Raw genomic sequence first — 13,076 nt, 5'->3', positions numbered from 1 at the left:
TCCGCCAAAATTGTCACCAACTCCGATGCCACAGTCCTGTTTTCCTGGTCACTCTAGCAGTGCTGAGGTAAATGGAGGCATACCTTCCCAGTGCCTTCTTCATCTGATCTTTAGCATAGGAGCTTCACTACTGAGCATGTACATAAAGTGCAGCCACATTCATCTCAAATAAAAGCCTAGAAGAGAAGGCACAACTAGCAGCCAACGAGCTAAATGCAGACTCTAAACCCTTGCGCTCCTGCTGACAGAGCCCAATAAGCTCTTCAGAGTCCTGATGGAAGAGTTCATTGGAGCAGGTCCGCACTGTTCCCAGGTTCTCTCCTGGAGCTTCGCTCTGTGTCCTGACTTTGTAAATGCACTGGTGCCGCACCCAGAGCAGAACCGCTGCAAGAGCAGGAGAGAACCCAAGAGTGGTAAGTACAGCTGTACTGTATTGTTCCAGGGTCCTCTCCTGCTGCAGCTCTGCTACGGCTCCTGATGCCAGTGCATAAAACCAGCACAGGACACAGAGCAGAGCAGCACATGGGGGAGAGAAGACGCTGCAGTTGCAGGGAGGAGAAGATCGGCTAGAAATCGGATCAGGAATAGAACAAACATGTAATGTAAAGGAAATTTCATAATTTTTATAATTTATTATATATTTGTGGAGTTGGTCAATTTTATCATAACGTCAACTCCACAGCCCTCATTAATGGGTGGAGCGGCAGATCAAGCCTGCACCCTGCCAATACATTCAAATACTCTGTTTCTCCAAAAATAAGACCAACCCTGGCAATAAGCCCTAGCATGATTTTTCAGCCTTTTCATAGTAGCCCTGCTCCCAAAATAAGCCGTAGTTATGAGTTCTGAACTATGGAAACACAATTCTGGATTCTGCTGTCATTTTAAATCTCCACCTAAACTTTGCACAAGAATTGCCTTACTATGTGCCGCCAGAGATATGCCCTGTTCAATTTACAGACGAGTGAGCGATTTTTATATGCTCCCACCCCCATTTGTAAAGTTATATGTGGATCTGTGCCCATTGCACCCAGAAAAACAATACTTATGTTATTGAAGGGGAGATTCCCCTCTTTAAAATGACACTAGAACTGTGTTTCTAGGTGGCATTGTACAGAAGTTTTTTCTTTGTGAAATGGAGAGAAGAAGGGAAGAGGGAGCTGACAGATACAATGTGCTACAAGCATCTACATGGACAAGCTCATGTATGAGTACTATAGATGGACATGAAAACTAAGGCCAATGCAAAAAAAGTCACTGTTGGTTGCAACAGCAAGATGCTTCTAAAAGCTCTTTAAGCCTCTCATTCACTAACCCCCTCTTCCACTCTGCCGGATATGGTATCCTGTAGACAATGCAGAGGCTGACTTCATGAAGATTCAGTGCTGGGTGTGTGCAAAAACAAAAATCTGACATCTAAGGCTGAGTTCACATCTGCATCACAGGCTCGGCTGCAGATTCCGTCACACACGATCCTATGAGTCATGTGATGAATCCGCCACCGTGTCTGATGTTAATGGAAACCAGAACACAGATGTGATTGGCTGACTTTATGCATGCAAAATATTTATGGCAACAAGAGAAGCCTCTCCATGGGCAGGGTCGCTTCTATAGAGCAATCCCACAACAACAACATCACAATTTATAAATCTCAATTCACACAGCTTTTGAGATTCTTTTATGGCCCTTTCCTCGGCTACTTTTCAGCCTGTAAAACATAATGGCTACTTGTATTCCTGCTGGAGGAGGAATGCCCTTATCACAAATATTAGGGGCACACAGCAAACGTTTGTCATCGGCAGCAGCGTCCGGGCACAGGATATGTCATGTATCATGTGCGGACAGTAAGCCGGGTTTATTGTGCTGGTAATGCCCTGGTATGCGGCAGCGATGTGAGCACATCTCCAGATGTTCACAATGAATTGCTCTGTCATGTCAGATGGAAAGGATCTGCGCTCAGCACCTGCTTCCCTACTAAAGCCGCTCTAAGAAGAAGGATCAACAGGCACGGCAAGTGTGGGGCGCGGATTCTGCTTCTTACAGTATTTTATTCCTACAGGAGTGCACGGAGGGGGTGGCAAATTTACTGGGCATATTACAATCACTCTTATCTACTGATGTGTTAAGATAAAACATAATGGGGCACATTTATTTACCCGGGCCGTAGGGAGTTCCCGAAAGTGCATTGTCCGACGACAATGCACTGTGCCGCGATTCAATAAGATCATGTGCCCAATTTCCTGAATGTGTCGCTTCCCCGATCAGGTCCGCCGGAGTTCACCATCTTCCTCCCGGTGTATGTTAGTGCTTGGTATTGCGGCACAATTTTTAAGTTAAATCCCGCGGTTTGTCCGAATCAGTTGGTTCGTCTGAAGGCCTGCCTCCCGATTGCGGCAAAATCCAATCGCCTGCTAAATACCTGTCCCAGCGGCGCGATCCCCGAAAACGTTGGAAAACCCCACAGCTATGCGATCCGCTGACCCTTAGTAAATAAGCCCCACTATTCGACTCTGCTTATTGTATGTGATTGGTGAGATGAATCCATAGGATGGCCCATTAATATTAATTATTGGCCAATCTCCCAGATAATAAGTATTTCTGTTATACCCTGACAACAAGATAGGGGAAAACAAGTTAATCTGTGAAGGATCCGACTGGGACACCATCTCTCCAGAGAATGCGGCATCTTATCTCAAGTACTCAATGAATAGGAGTGCTAAAGATACCCCAGCAGTCGAACCCTCACCAATCAGCTCGTTATCCCCTTGTCCAGTGGATAAGGGATAACTAGCACATTTAGTAAAACCCAATTAATCTACTTCTCAAAGTTGGCAACTTGAGTGCAAACCATAAAAAGCAGATGTTTGATTGCTACAAGTCCTAACAGATGTGCGTCTCGCCGCCAAGGTGAATCAATGGAGTGATGTAGCATTGTGTAGGGAAGGGGTGTTTTTTATCACCCTGTCGACTACACTGGATACTTACTTCATTATTGGCACAACAAATACAATTAAGCTGAAATGGTCTAAAGACTTTAGGGAAGTTCCCGGGTCAGACTGCCCTGACCACGTACCCTATTACTGGCTCTTCGATGTTTGTTCTTCACTATACGGTACTTGTCCATTCATCTGGGCCGACATTCCAAGCCCTTTATATTCCCATAAAAGTAGGCGCAATATGATCTTTGTTCTTTAATCCTGTTTGATGTTGGCAATGGGCATGATAAGAATATTTATTGTACTGATAACATGAACACGTGTTCCCAACCCTGTCCTTAAGTACCCACAGCTGCATCCAAGGTGAAGTATTCACTGTATCAATAGCTGAAGTTTCAAGATATAGTCCTAAAGTGAATGTCCGTCATTGGACCCAACTTTAGATTGAGTCCATAGATGGTTGTCTTAGTTCTACATCTTTATAACACCTAAAGCTCAGTTTGATATTAAATCCAAATTTCCTACTATAGAACTTATTGATAAACTTTTGCTGTCTGCAGCCATTTCATGCAGCTCAGGAGTTTAATGCATACATTGGGGCAGATTTATCAAGTGTCTGAAAGTCAGAATATTTCCAGTTGCCCACAGCAACCAATCACAGCTCAGATTTCATTTTACCAGTGCTCATGAATATTTTAAAGGGGAGCTGTGATTGGTTGCCATGGGCAACTGGAAATATTCTGACTTTCAGACACTTGATAAATCTGCCCCATTGTGTTTTATCTATGAACAGTAAACATTGAGCTCCTGGGCTCCCTCCAGTGGTGGTTGCAGGGAAACACAATTTTAGCAGTTAAAGAGAACCTACCACCATGATTCTACCTATAAAGGTAGATCGGGTGGTAGGTGGATGTAAGGGACGCGAGGATAGCTCTTTTTAGAGCTAATCCTCACGTCCCCGCTAACTTTTGGTACACTTTATTAAACTAATATGTAAATTTCGTTATGCGGCTACTGGGGCATGGAGTAGCCGGGCACGAGGCTACACAGCGCGGCTACTCCACGCCCCAGTACTCCTCCTACCCTGTTGCGTGCGGCGCGCAGCTGCTCGTAGCTGCGCGCCCTCGTCTGACAAGCCGGCTACTGCGCATGCGCAGTGGCTCCGGCCTCGGAGCTGGGGCTGCTCAGCCGCCGGCCTGCGTCGTGGAGGACGAGGGCGCGCAGCTATGAGGAGCTGCGCGCCGCCTGCAACAGGGTAGGAGGAGTAATGTGGCTACTGGGGCGTGGAGTAGCCGCGCTGTGTAGCCTCGTGCCCAGCTACTCCATGCCCCAGTAGCCGCATAACGAAATTTACATATTAGTTCAATAAAGTGTACCAAAAGTTAGCGGGGACGTGAGGATTAGCTCTAAAAAGAGCTATCCTCACGTCCCTTACATCCACCTACCACCCGATCTACCTTTATAGGTAGAATCGTGGTGGTAGGTTCCCTTTAAAGGGCTTGCACAATAATACCCTAAACATATACCCTAGGTAATAGTGTCTGACTGAGAGAATGGGGGACTGAAAGTCCCTGCAATCTTTCCCCCTTAAAAGACTTCTGGGACAATGCTCCTGTAAGCCATGCCAAAAGTGACAGAGATAAAAGAAGAGCAGGAAGACAATGCACACCTGTGCTTCACTTGCTATGGGGTAGCTTAGGGGAATTTCAGGTCCCTCTTTTCTCCAGCTCACAGTGGATAGGTATTAATTCTCTATAACCCCTTAAACTTTGACTATGCAGGGGATTTGCATCTGTGTATAGGAAAGTCAGAGCTCTAACTAATATAAAGCAGTTCTAGTCAAATTCATCAGAGGAGAAAACTCAATAGCGAGTCTCCTAATATTAAATAGGACAAGCTATGGTTCACCTTGATGACACGTCTTTGATGGTAATTTACAGGTTGAGAAAACATGGCTGCCTTCTTCCTTAAAACATCTCCACACCTCTCCATGGGTTTTGCCAGATGTTGGCGCTGAGCTCTATTACAACACACAACCTGTGGAAAGGCATTATAACTGCATGCCCAAGACCTACAGACATACTGCCCAGTAGCTTATCCGACATAAATAGTAAGCATGATGTCACAAAACATATTTCATCTGTTCCTACTTTTCGCCTCCAATTGTCTTGGCTTTACCTGAAGTAAAGATTTCCATCTAAAACCACTTTAGACAGATTTGCATTTCCTATGAAGAGTTCCCGGTGAGGTTTGGCATAGCTTGTAACAGCTTTAAGACTTGACTTCCTGCACGATTGCCACCCTGCATTGTTGGGCTGGTGCCCTGATGATGTAACCCGACAAATCCTGCCAAGGCCGGAGCTTGCGGCATCAAGGCGGCTGCACAAGAGAGAAAGAGAGAGTCATGTACAAAAACTTCTCAGAAATCTGTCTTATTTACCTTGGATGTAACCTCTAATCATGTTGTAGACAGAAACTGTATCTAGTCCTTTCTGTGGTTTTTGAGGGGGTTGTATTGGTATGGAACGAAATAGGAAGTAACTAGTAGATAAGCTGTTCTTTGCCTATGAGAGTGCTGATAAGTTGGCTCTTCTGGTTCTGTATTTATCCCACACTTATGCATAGTGTAAAATATGTTATTCCATCGAGAAAAAATATGAAATATACAAACCTATACTTCTCCATAGTAACCATAGGGACACCTTGGCATCACATGAGTCTATGAGACATTATGGATGTGTTACGTTAACATCTTTCCTGGCAACTCTCTCATTCTGAGTGCCATACGGTTTAGGTACAGTTCAAAAGTTGGACTGTCACCAAGTACAGCTAAACTGAACATACCACGTAACGTAAATATGGACAATTGTGTTAGGCCAAATTCGCTACCGTGAAACTTCTCCAAGTTGACTCCAAAACAGGGTACATCACATTTGATACAAGGAATGCATGTAAAATGCATGTAAAATGAAGAACACCATAGTATTTTGCAATTGACCCTCTGAAATGCAAACTATGAAGGTCAATGGATGGGTTTGCAGGTAAACCTACGACTTAGCCAAAGCAAAACTTAAGATTTAGAAGCAGGTTTTACAGTGGTTGGACCAGTTTGCATCTTGTGGTCTTGATTACTCTAATCTACCATGTTAACAGGTCTAGGCCAGGCAATAGTACATCTTGTTTGATAATGGGATTGCGACCAGCAGCTCGTTTGTCTAGGGATACGATCCTTGCTTTGCATATGCAACCAGCGTCTCGTTTGTCTAGGGATTTGATCCTTGCTTTGCGAATGCAACCAGCGTCTCGATTGTCGAGGGGTAGGATTCTCACTTTGCGAATGCAACCAGCAGCTCGTTTGTCTAAGGGTATGATTCTCACTTTGCGAATGCAACTAGCGGCTCGTTTGTCTAGGGGTAGGATTCTCACTTTGCGAATGCAACCAGCGGCTCGTTTGTCTAGGGGTATGATTCTCACTTTGCGAATGCAACCAGCGGCTCGTTTGTCTAGGGGTATGATTCTCACTTTGCGAATGCAACCAGCGGCTCGTTTGTCTAGGGGTATGATTCTCACTTTGCGAATGCAACCAGCGGCTTATTTGTCTAGGGGTATGGTTCTCACTTTGCGAATGCAACCAGCGGCTCGTTTGTCTAGGGGTATGATTCTCACTTTGCGAATGCAACCAGCGGCTCGTTTGTCTAGGGGTATGATTCTCACTTTGCGAGTGCGACCAGCGGCTTATTTGTCCAGGGGTGTGCTTCTTGCTTTGGGAATGCAACCAGCTTGTACTGTAGCTGCTCATCTTACCAGAACTACAAAATAACTATAATGTACAAAGTGACTATACAATCAATCTCATTATGATATTGTATTACGCAGGTCTGGCGAGGTATCGTTTACAGTGCGAAAAAAATAGGGAAAATGTTAAAATACAGAGAACAATGCAAAAATGGCATGATAAAAAATAACCCTACATTCCTCACAGGATAAAGGAGAAACATAATACCTTAACAAAAGGCAATTATAAGTATAACAGTTACCAGTGACTGGCATTATTAGGCAAGATCTGCGTACAAGCCTCTTAAATATTCAGTGACATCTTCAGATTGAATTACCCATGGCCTTTCCCTCTGAACTGGTCTGTTAGGCAATCCCCTACTGGTTTAGGGAATGTGAGATGTCAAAGAGTAACCTAATTTGTATGATGTGAAAGTGCAAATCCTCAAGACATGGGTAGTCAGATAATGGAGAACTACAACTCCCAGCATGTTATGACACTGGTCTCTTGCTGGAGGATAGATGTTAATGGATGACCTTAATGATAGGCATTACTATATGGTCACACTCTTAAAGGAAATGCAAATGCCCCAGGTAGTTGGGCCAAAATTTTGTACAAAGATTTATATACACTGTTTTGAGTTTGTGTTGCAATTTTGTGCAGAATGTGGCAAAATGTATGTACGTGTAACGCCGGAGGCCTTTGATTGGCAAGGAAGACAGACTAGATTGCGTTGGGGGGGGGGGGGGGGAGTTTGGGTTCCCCTTTAACATATAGCAGATACCCGCTGTGTTTTGGAGAGGACAAAATCTAGACTTGGTCTTAACTTGATTTGCCAGAAAATAACAGAACTTGGCCCATTTTGGTGCATACAGTAGCAACCTAGGCCACTCCTTCCATGAAAGCTACCATGAGGCTCAGGACTCTTAATATATATATCTGGTAACATGAGTGCCCTCGGTGTAAGCATTGTAAGCCTGCCACATTTCTTGGTCCAGACTGGGGTAAAAAAGTGCTACCTGACGCATGCTATAAGTACCGTAAAAGCTGTGATAAATTCATCCCCCACTTTCTTAAAGGGGTTGGCCACAAATAAAGTTTACCAGAATAAGTACAATCCCTTAATAGGGTCATTCCCATTGCAAATTTTTCAATTCTACCAGGAGCCGCCTGGTAGATCACATGACCTTCTGGCAGCTACTTTCAGAACTTCCAATGGTGTCTCATATACTGCAGCACTACCAGCGAGTCAGGCTTCCAATAGCCAACTTGCACGTCTACTTTCTAAGCTTCACTACTGTGACACTAGTTGGCGGGGCATGCAGATCTCCTTTGTGTCCAGAGAGGGGTAGGTTAGTGCTTGGCCTCCGCATTGGGCGGTGTGGTGCACTAAAATATGGTCCAAAAATACCCCACTGGCAGAAAGCCAAAGCTACACACGTGGGTGAGCCTCATATTCCTCCGGGTGTAATCCGCATGTCCATGGGTCATCCATTTTTTTGAAGATTGGCGATAAAACAATAAAAATCCCAAAAGTCTTGTAAATAAATTGTCCCAGCCCCTTGAAGGATAACATGATCATTACCTAACAATTGATCAGCAAATACGGACCATGTATGCTCCGTAATTTGACTTCTCTATAGGCTTCTATGGGAAGGCACGAGCCGGTAACACAGGAATTAATACCACCTGCGGCCTCCACGCAGATCTGTAAAAAACACGTCCATGTGGTCATCGAAATGTCTGCGCGTCGGCCACAAAAAAATATGACATGGACGAATGAGATCTTAGAGTGGATCCCGCAAAAAGAAATGACAACCTCTCCGATCACAAGTAACGTAATAATCCAAAGAGGGGTCAGAGTGACCGGAGCGGGTCCTGAGAGCCACGAAACTAGAACCAGGAGCCGGAGAGGTACTGGAATTCTAGAAACACCCTGTCTGTTGCCCAATCATGGCCATGATTAGTAGCGAGGGACAGATTACCAGATTGGCCAATATGTCGTGGCATCACGTGGCGAAACAAAAACAACGGGTCCGCTCATATCTAAGCAGGAATCCTAGAAACACCCTGTCTGTTGCCCATAATTGAGCACGTTCTGAAAAAAAAAATCGTTCCCTAAATTTCCAGGATTTATTGGGATCGGACCTCGAATCGCTAAATTGAGTTCAGCGATTTCAGGTTCGGTCAGGGAAATCCTGTTTTACGGATTGAACTCGCTCGTGGGCAAATGGAACTGATTCTGAGGTAAAAAAAAAAAAAAAAAAATCACCTCAAAATCTCAAAGTACGTCCTGTGAAGACACCCACAAAAATATCCTCCCTCAGTGAGTGTGAGCCGGGCGTGCAGTTCGCTATGTGACAGGAGCGCGGGCGGTAATGGTGACCGTGTTGATGGAGGAGTGTGTGTGTGCGCGCGCGCGCGCGCCGTGGCGGGAAGACGGGGCGCGCTCCCGGCCTACTACGTCCGCGTGCGCGCACTCTCACCTCGCCCCCGCTTCACTCCCCCCTCCTTCGCTCTCCTCCTCCCGCAGTGACGCACGGACGCGGGGGGCGCGCACGTCCTGGCTGCTCACTCTCGCTGCCTCACACACAGCGCACTCACCCACAGGAGCTCGCCGGGGCATGGCGGCCGGCCCGCAGCGTCAGCTTTGTTTTCGCCTCGCTCTCCCTCGGGCTCCGCCGCCGCCGCTGCTGGGAGCTTGATGGGCGGCGCTGGAGCGGAGGGCCCGGCGCGCTATCCCGGGAGGAGAGCCGGCTCGTTTCCAGGGAGGTGAGTGCGACGGGAGCCGAGGGGGGTCATCCTGCTGGGAGGAAACTTCGCAGGCGAGCGCTGGAGGCCGCGGAGTGTGGAGGCCCGAGATCCCCGGCCTCTAGTGTGTGTGCTGCCGCCTCAGTGCTACCTCTCTGCCCGGGCCTCCTCCAACATCCCTGTGATTTCTCTCCTGACCCTATTCACATCATGCGTTTTCTTGGATCTGGTCCTCTGCAGTTACCCTGTAAATCGCAACCTGATTCGTTTACTTTTAAGTGATAATTGCACAGATTATTTGTAATTCTCTCAGTTTTGATGTTTTTGTGGCTTTTTGTTTACGCAGTTTAGTCCTTATCTGCAGGAGTTTTCACAGTTTCTTAGAAAATTTTCTTAAAACTGTAATAATTTTCATCACGTGACCCCGCGGCGCCCTGGTTCTGCTCCCAGCCTTGTGCTGTGGCCCGCCAGTCACCTCTCCATCCGGGTGTGTGGATTGTTTACATGGCTGACAACTGTAATAGTGGAGAATCCCTTTAAATGACGCCTTTAATGGTGGTTTCTAGTTATAGTACTGCAACTCCCAGCAGTTCCGGTGCAGTTTATCCTGTGATCGCCATTAACCCTGCATAAGCAATGATGAGGTCATGTGATGTCATCGGGTGACAACCTGCTGGGTGCATTTAAAGGGGATGTCTATCAGTAGATCATAAGTTGTGGTGCTGGTTATGTTTATATTGTGAGGGGATTGGATCGTTTGGTTCCACTGGACTGATTATGATGATGGATGTCACCGCCGCCGAGTGTCTTGTGGTTCTGCTCTGTTATTCCTCCTGGAAGCGTCTAGTAAATTGATGAGTTGATACCTTCCCATAGTCGGAGGCTGTAGCCCTAAACGCTCTGACACTAGTATAGACATTTCTTCAGTTCAGCTCTTCCAGGAGGTGTAGCAGGGGAACGTGCGACACAGACTTTTAAAAAAAATTGCCTATTTAAGTGTATTTATGACAAGTTGATAACAAGAAGTGCAGCAACTTTGTTATTCCGATCATCTAGATAATTCAGACACTGATTTGTGGAAATCCCCTTTAATACTTCATTCCCCCCATAATAAATCTTTATATTCCTCAGCACTTTACATGTTGACATGTGACTCTGTTCCTATAATACTTGTCTATCGAGAATACAGTGCACGCACAATATATTTTCGGAGCATTTTGGAAAATCTCGTTGGGCGCATGTTACATAAAATTGGACACCCCTTTCCGGAGCGCACCCCGCAGCTCTAGTGGTGATTCTGTTTCCGTTCTCTGTGACCTCACATAACCGGTGATTGGGTCTGTGGTCACGTGCACAATGTGTGTGATGTCATGTATTAGAGGCCGCGGGCTACTACCGGTACTGTGGGGGCAGCCCGGAAGGGTATGTGTGATTTGTGTATGTAGTAATAGAGGAGGAGGTGCTCTTGAGTTTTGGCATCTTCCCGGCATAGTGTACGACTAGTGTTCGCCTGGGACATCGTGGATCATCTATAAATCAGTGTAACCTCTTCTCTCGGTGATTGCGGTGTGAATTGTGACGGAGAGAAGATCCATTATAAGGAACTGCAGGATTTTGGCTTGAAACGATGGCGAGATGTTTACGATCAAGTTCCATATTCTAGAGTATTTTTATATGTAATGAATAAGTATTTGCCCCCCCCCCAAATATGCTGCGGTTTCTCATTTATTTTTACTCTATTTCTTTGTGAAAGTGACATTTTGGGTGTTTTATTTTTATCTAATTTTTCGGAACTGCGTTCATCTATTTTGGATAATGTATCCCCTTAGGGTTTGTTTTGCAGTCAATGAGGCTCGATCACGGTTTAGTCCTGGACGTGAAAGCTGGAAACGTCCCTTCGCATCTGAATGATGACACATACTGTTATCATGCTCTCTCCCAAAGCAAGAAAATATTTTAACAATCTGCAGAATTTTTTTAGGGTTCCCTTTTGGGAAAAAGTGATGATCATGAATCCTATAATACAAGGCAGTTGGAAGTACAGAAGATTGAATAGATTTACCATATATACTCGAGTATAAGCCTAGTTTTTCAGCACAAAAAAATGTGCTGAAAACCCAAACTCGGCTTATACTCGAGTAAAAAAAAAATCAACTCCTCTTTCTGGCTTCCCCCGCTGCTGGCTATATACTGGGGCAGGGGGCTGGCTATATACTGGGGGATATGGGCTGGCAGGCTATATACTGGGGGGGCAGGTGCTGGCTATATACTATTGGGCAGGGGGGGCTACTGGGGAGGCTGTGACCAATGCATTTCCCACCCTCGGCTTATACTCGAGTCAATATGTTTTCCCAGGTTTTTGTGGTAAAATTAGGGGCCTCGGCTTATACTGGAGTATATCCGGTAGATATATATATATTTTTTTATGTATGTTAAATCCTAGCGTATGAAATCTCTTCATGTAGGTATTAAAGGGATGTTAGTATAGGGGTTGGGGGATTAATCGGTGTGCGAGAGCTCGGTCTATGTCTCTTGAGTGAATGAAGCGGCTGGACATACATACCTGATGCTCAGGGGATGATTATAGAGGAGATGTGACCTGCCACTCCAGTCATGTATGGGTACAAGGGACCCCTATTCTTAAGGGGGGATGTTTACAGCTGTTGGACTAGCAGAGTACAACACTCTATTTCTGTACATATGTGACTCATTGGTACGTGGGATTAGTTTGGTGATCAGGGTCCAACCACTGGAACCCCCACAATAAGCACAGTACAGCTTCTCCTGGCAGTCCCCCAAAGGATATATAGACTGTGTGTGTATGTATATGGTACACGCAGAGGCAGTCCCTGGTTTACATACAAGATGGGTTCTTTAGGTTTATTCTTAAAGGGGTTTTCCCAAGAACAAAAGTTAGGCCGTATCCACGGGATAAGGCCTAACTTGCTGATCAGTGGGGGTCTCAGTGATGAGAATCCCCCACAGATCACGAAAATGAGGGGTCCCAAGTACCTCCATCGGACCCCTCATCACTCTGTCAGACTATTGGAGCAGACGCCGGCAAGACTGTTCTCTTCCATTAATCTCTAAGGAGCTGACAGAAATTGCCGAGCACCGCGGAAACCCCTTTTAAGTTAAATTTGTATGTCGGCACAGCGTTACATTTTGTCCCTGTGACAATTGGATTTTAAAAGTTTAGGGCAGTCATGGGAACAAGGATCATCAATAGAACTTCATTACAGCTGATCATTGCAGCATGGCACTAAAGTAAAGCACCCAAAGTGTTTCACCACAGGTCACAGTGGGCGGAGAGGTCCATCTGTAATTAGTGTCGGTGCCCCCTTGACTAGTGGGGACAGGTGACTCCCATTCTAGTGATCTTTGGGGATACCAGTGGTTTATCTACCTAGTATAGCGCTCTGCAGCCGCCAGAGATTTTGCAGAGGAAGAATGGAGATGCTTTCTTATGGGTGCAAAAGACCCCAATTCTAATGACTGCTAAAGGTCCCAACTAATCAGTACAGTATCGCCCTACCTTGTGTGGATACTCTGAAATCCCTTTAAGCAATCTTTGATGGGAGTGAAGTGAGTAATTTATCCCTCTTAAAGACGCA

The 13,076-nt window shown here is 45.7% G+C and overlaps 1 protein-coding gene and 1 long non-coding RNA gene across 5 annotated transcripts in view; one reads left to right on the top strand and one right to left on the bottom strand.

Annotated features, from left to right (window-relative positions):
- LOC140074726 (uncharacterized) overlaps positions 1–9,464 on the bottom strand; it is a 128,018-nt gene extending 118,554 nt beyond the window's left edge. Inside the window, exons 1-2 of one of the 2 annotated variants that reach the window (XR_011849258.1) lie at positions 9,316–9,464; positions 5,115–5,315 (exon numbers count right to left, since the gene is read on the bottom strand). This is a non-coding gene — a long non-coding RNA (uncharacterized lncRNA). Of the gene's footprint in view, positions 1–5,114; positions 5,316–8,983; positions 9,100–9,315 lie in introns of those variants that run through there. The other variant, XR_011849257.1, reaches the window with a different exon arrangement.
- The window catches only part of AXIN1 (axin 1), a 97,702-nt gene that overhangs the window by 62,834 nt on the left and 21,792 nt on the right, over positions 1–13,076 (top strand). For 2 of the 3 annotated variants that reach the window (XM_072119834.1, XM_072119836.1), the window contains exon 1: positions 9,258–9,483. The exons of the other annotated variant lie outside the window; for it this stretch is intronic. The gene's annotated coding sequence lies outside the window, so the exon portion shown is untranslated. Of the gene's footprint in view, positions 1–9,257; positions 9,484–13,076 lie in introns of those variants that run through there. 3 annotated transcript variants of the gene reach the window in all.

Source organism: Engystomops pustulosus, chromosome 8, assembly GCF_040894005.1.
Source record: "Engystomops pustulosus chromosome 8, aEngPut4.maternal, whole genome shotgun sequence".
Lineage (NCBI taxonomy): Eukaryota > Metazoa > Chordata > Amphibia > Anura > Leptodactylidae > Engystomops > Engystomops pustulosus.
This window is presented reverse-complemented; position numbering and strand designations above follow the sequence as displayed.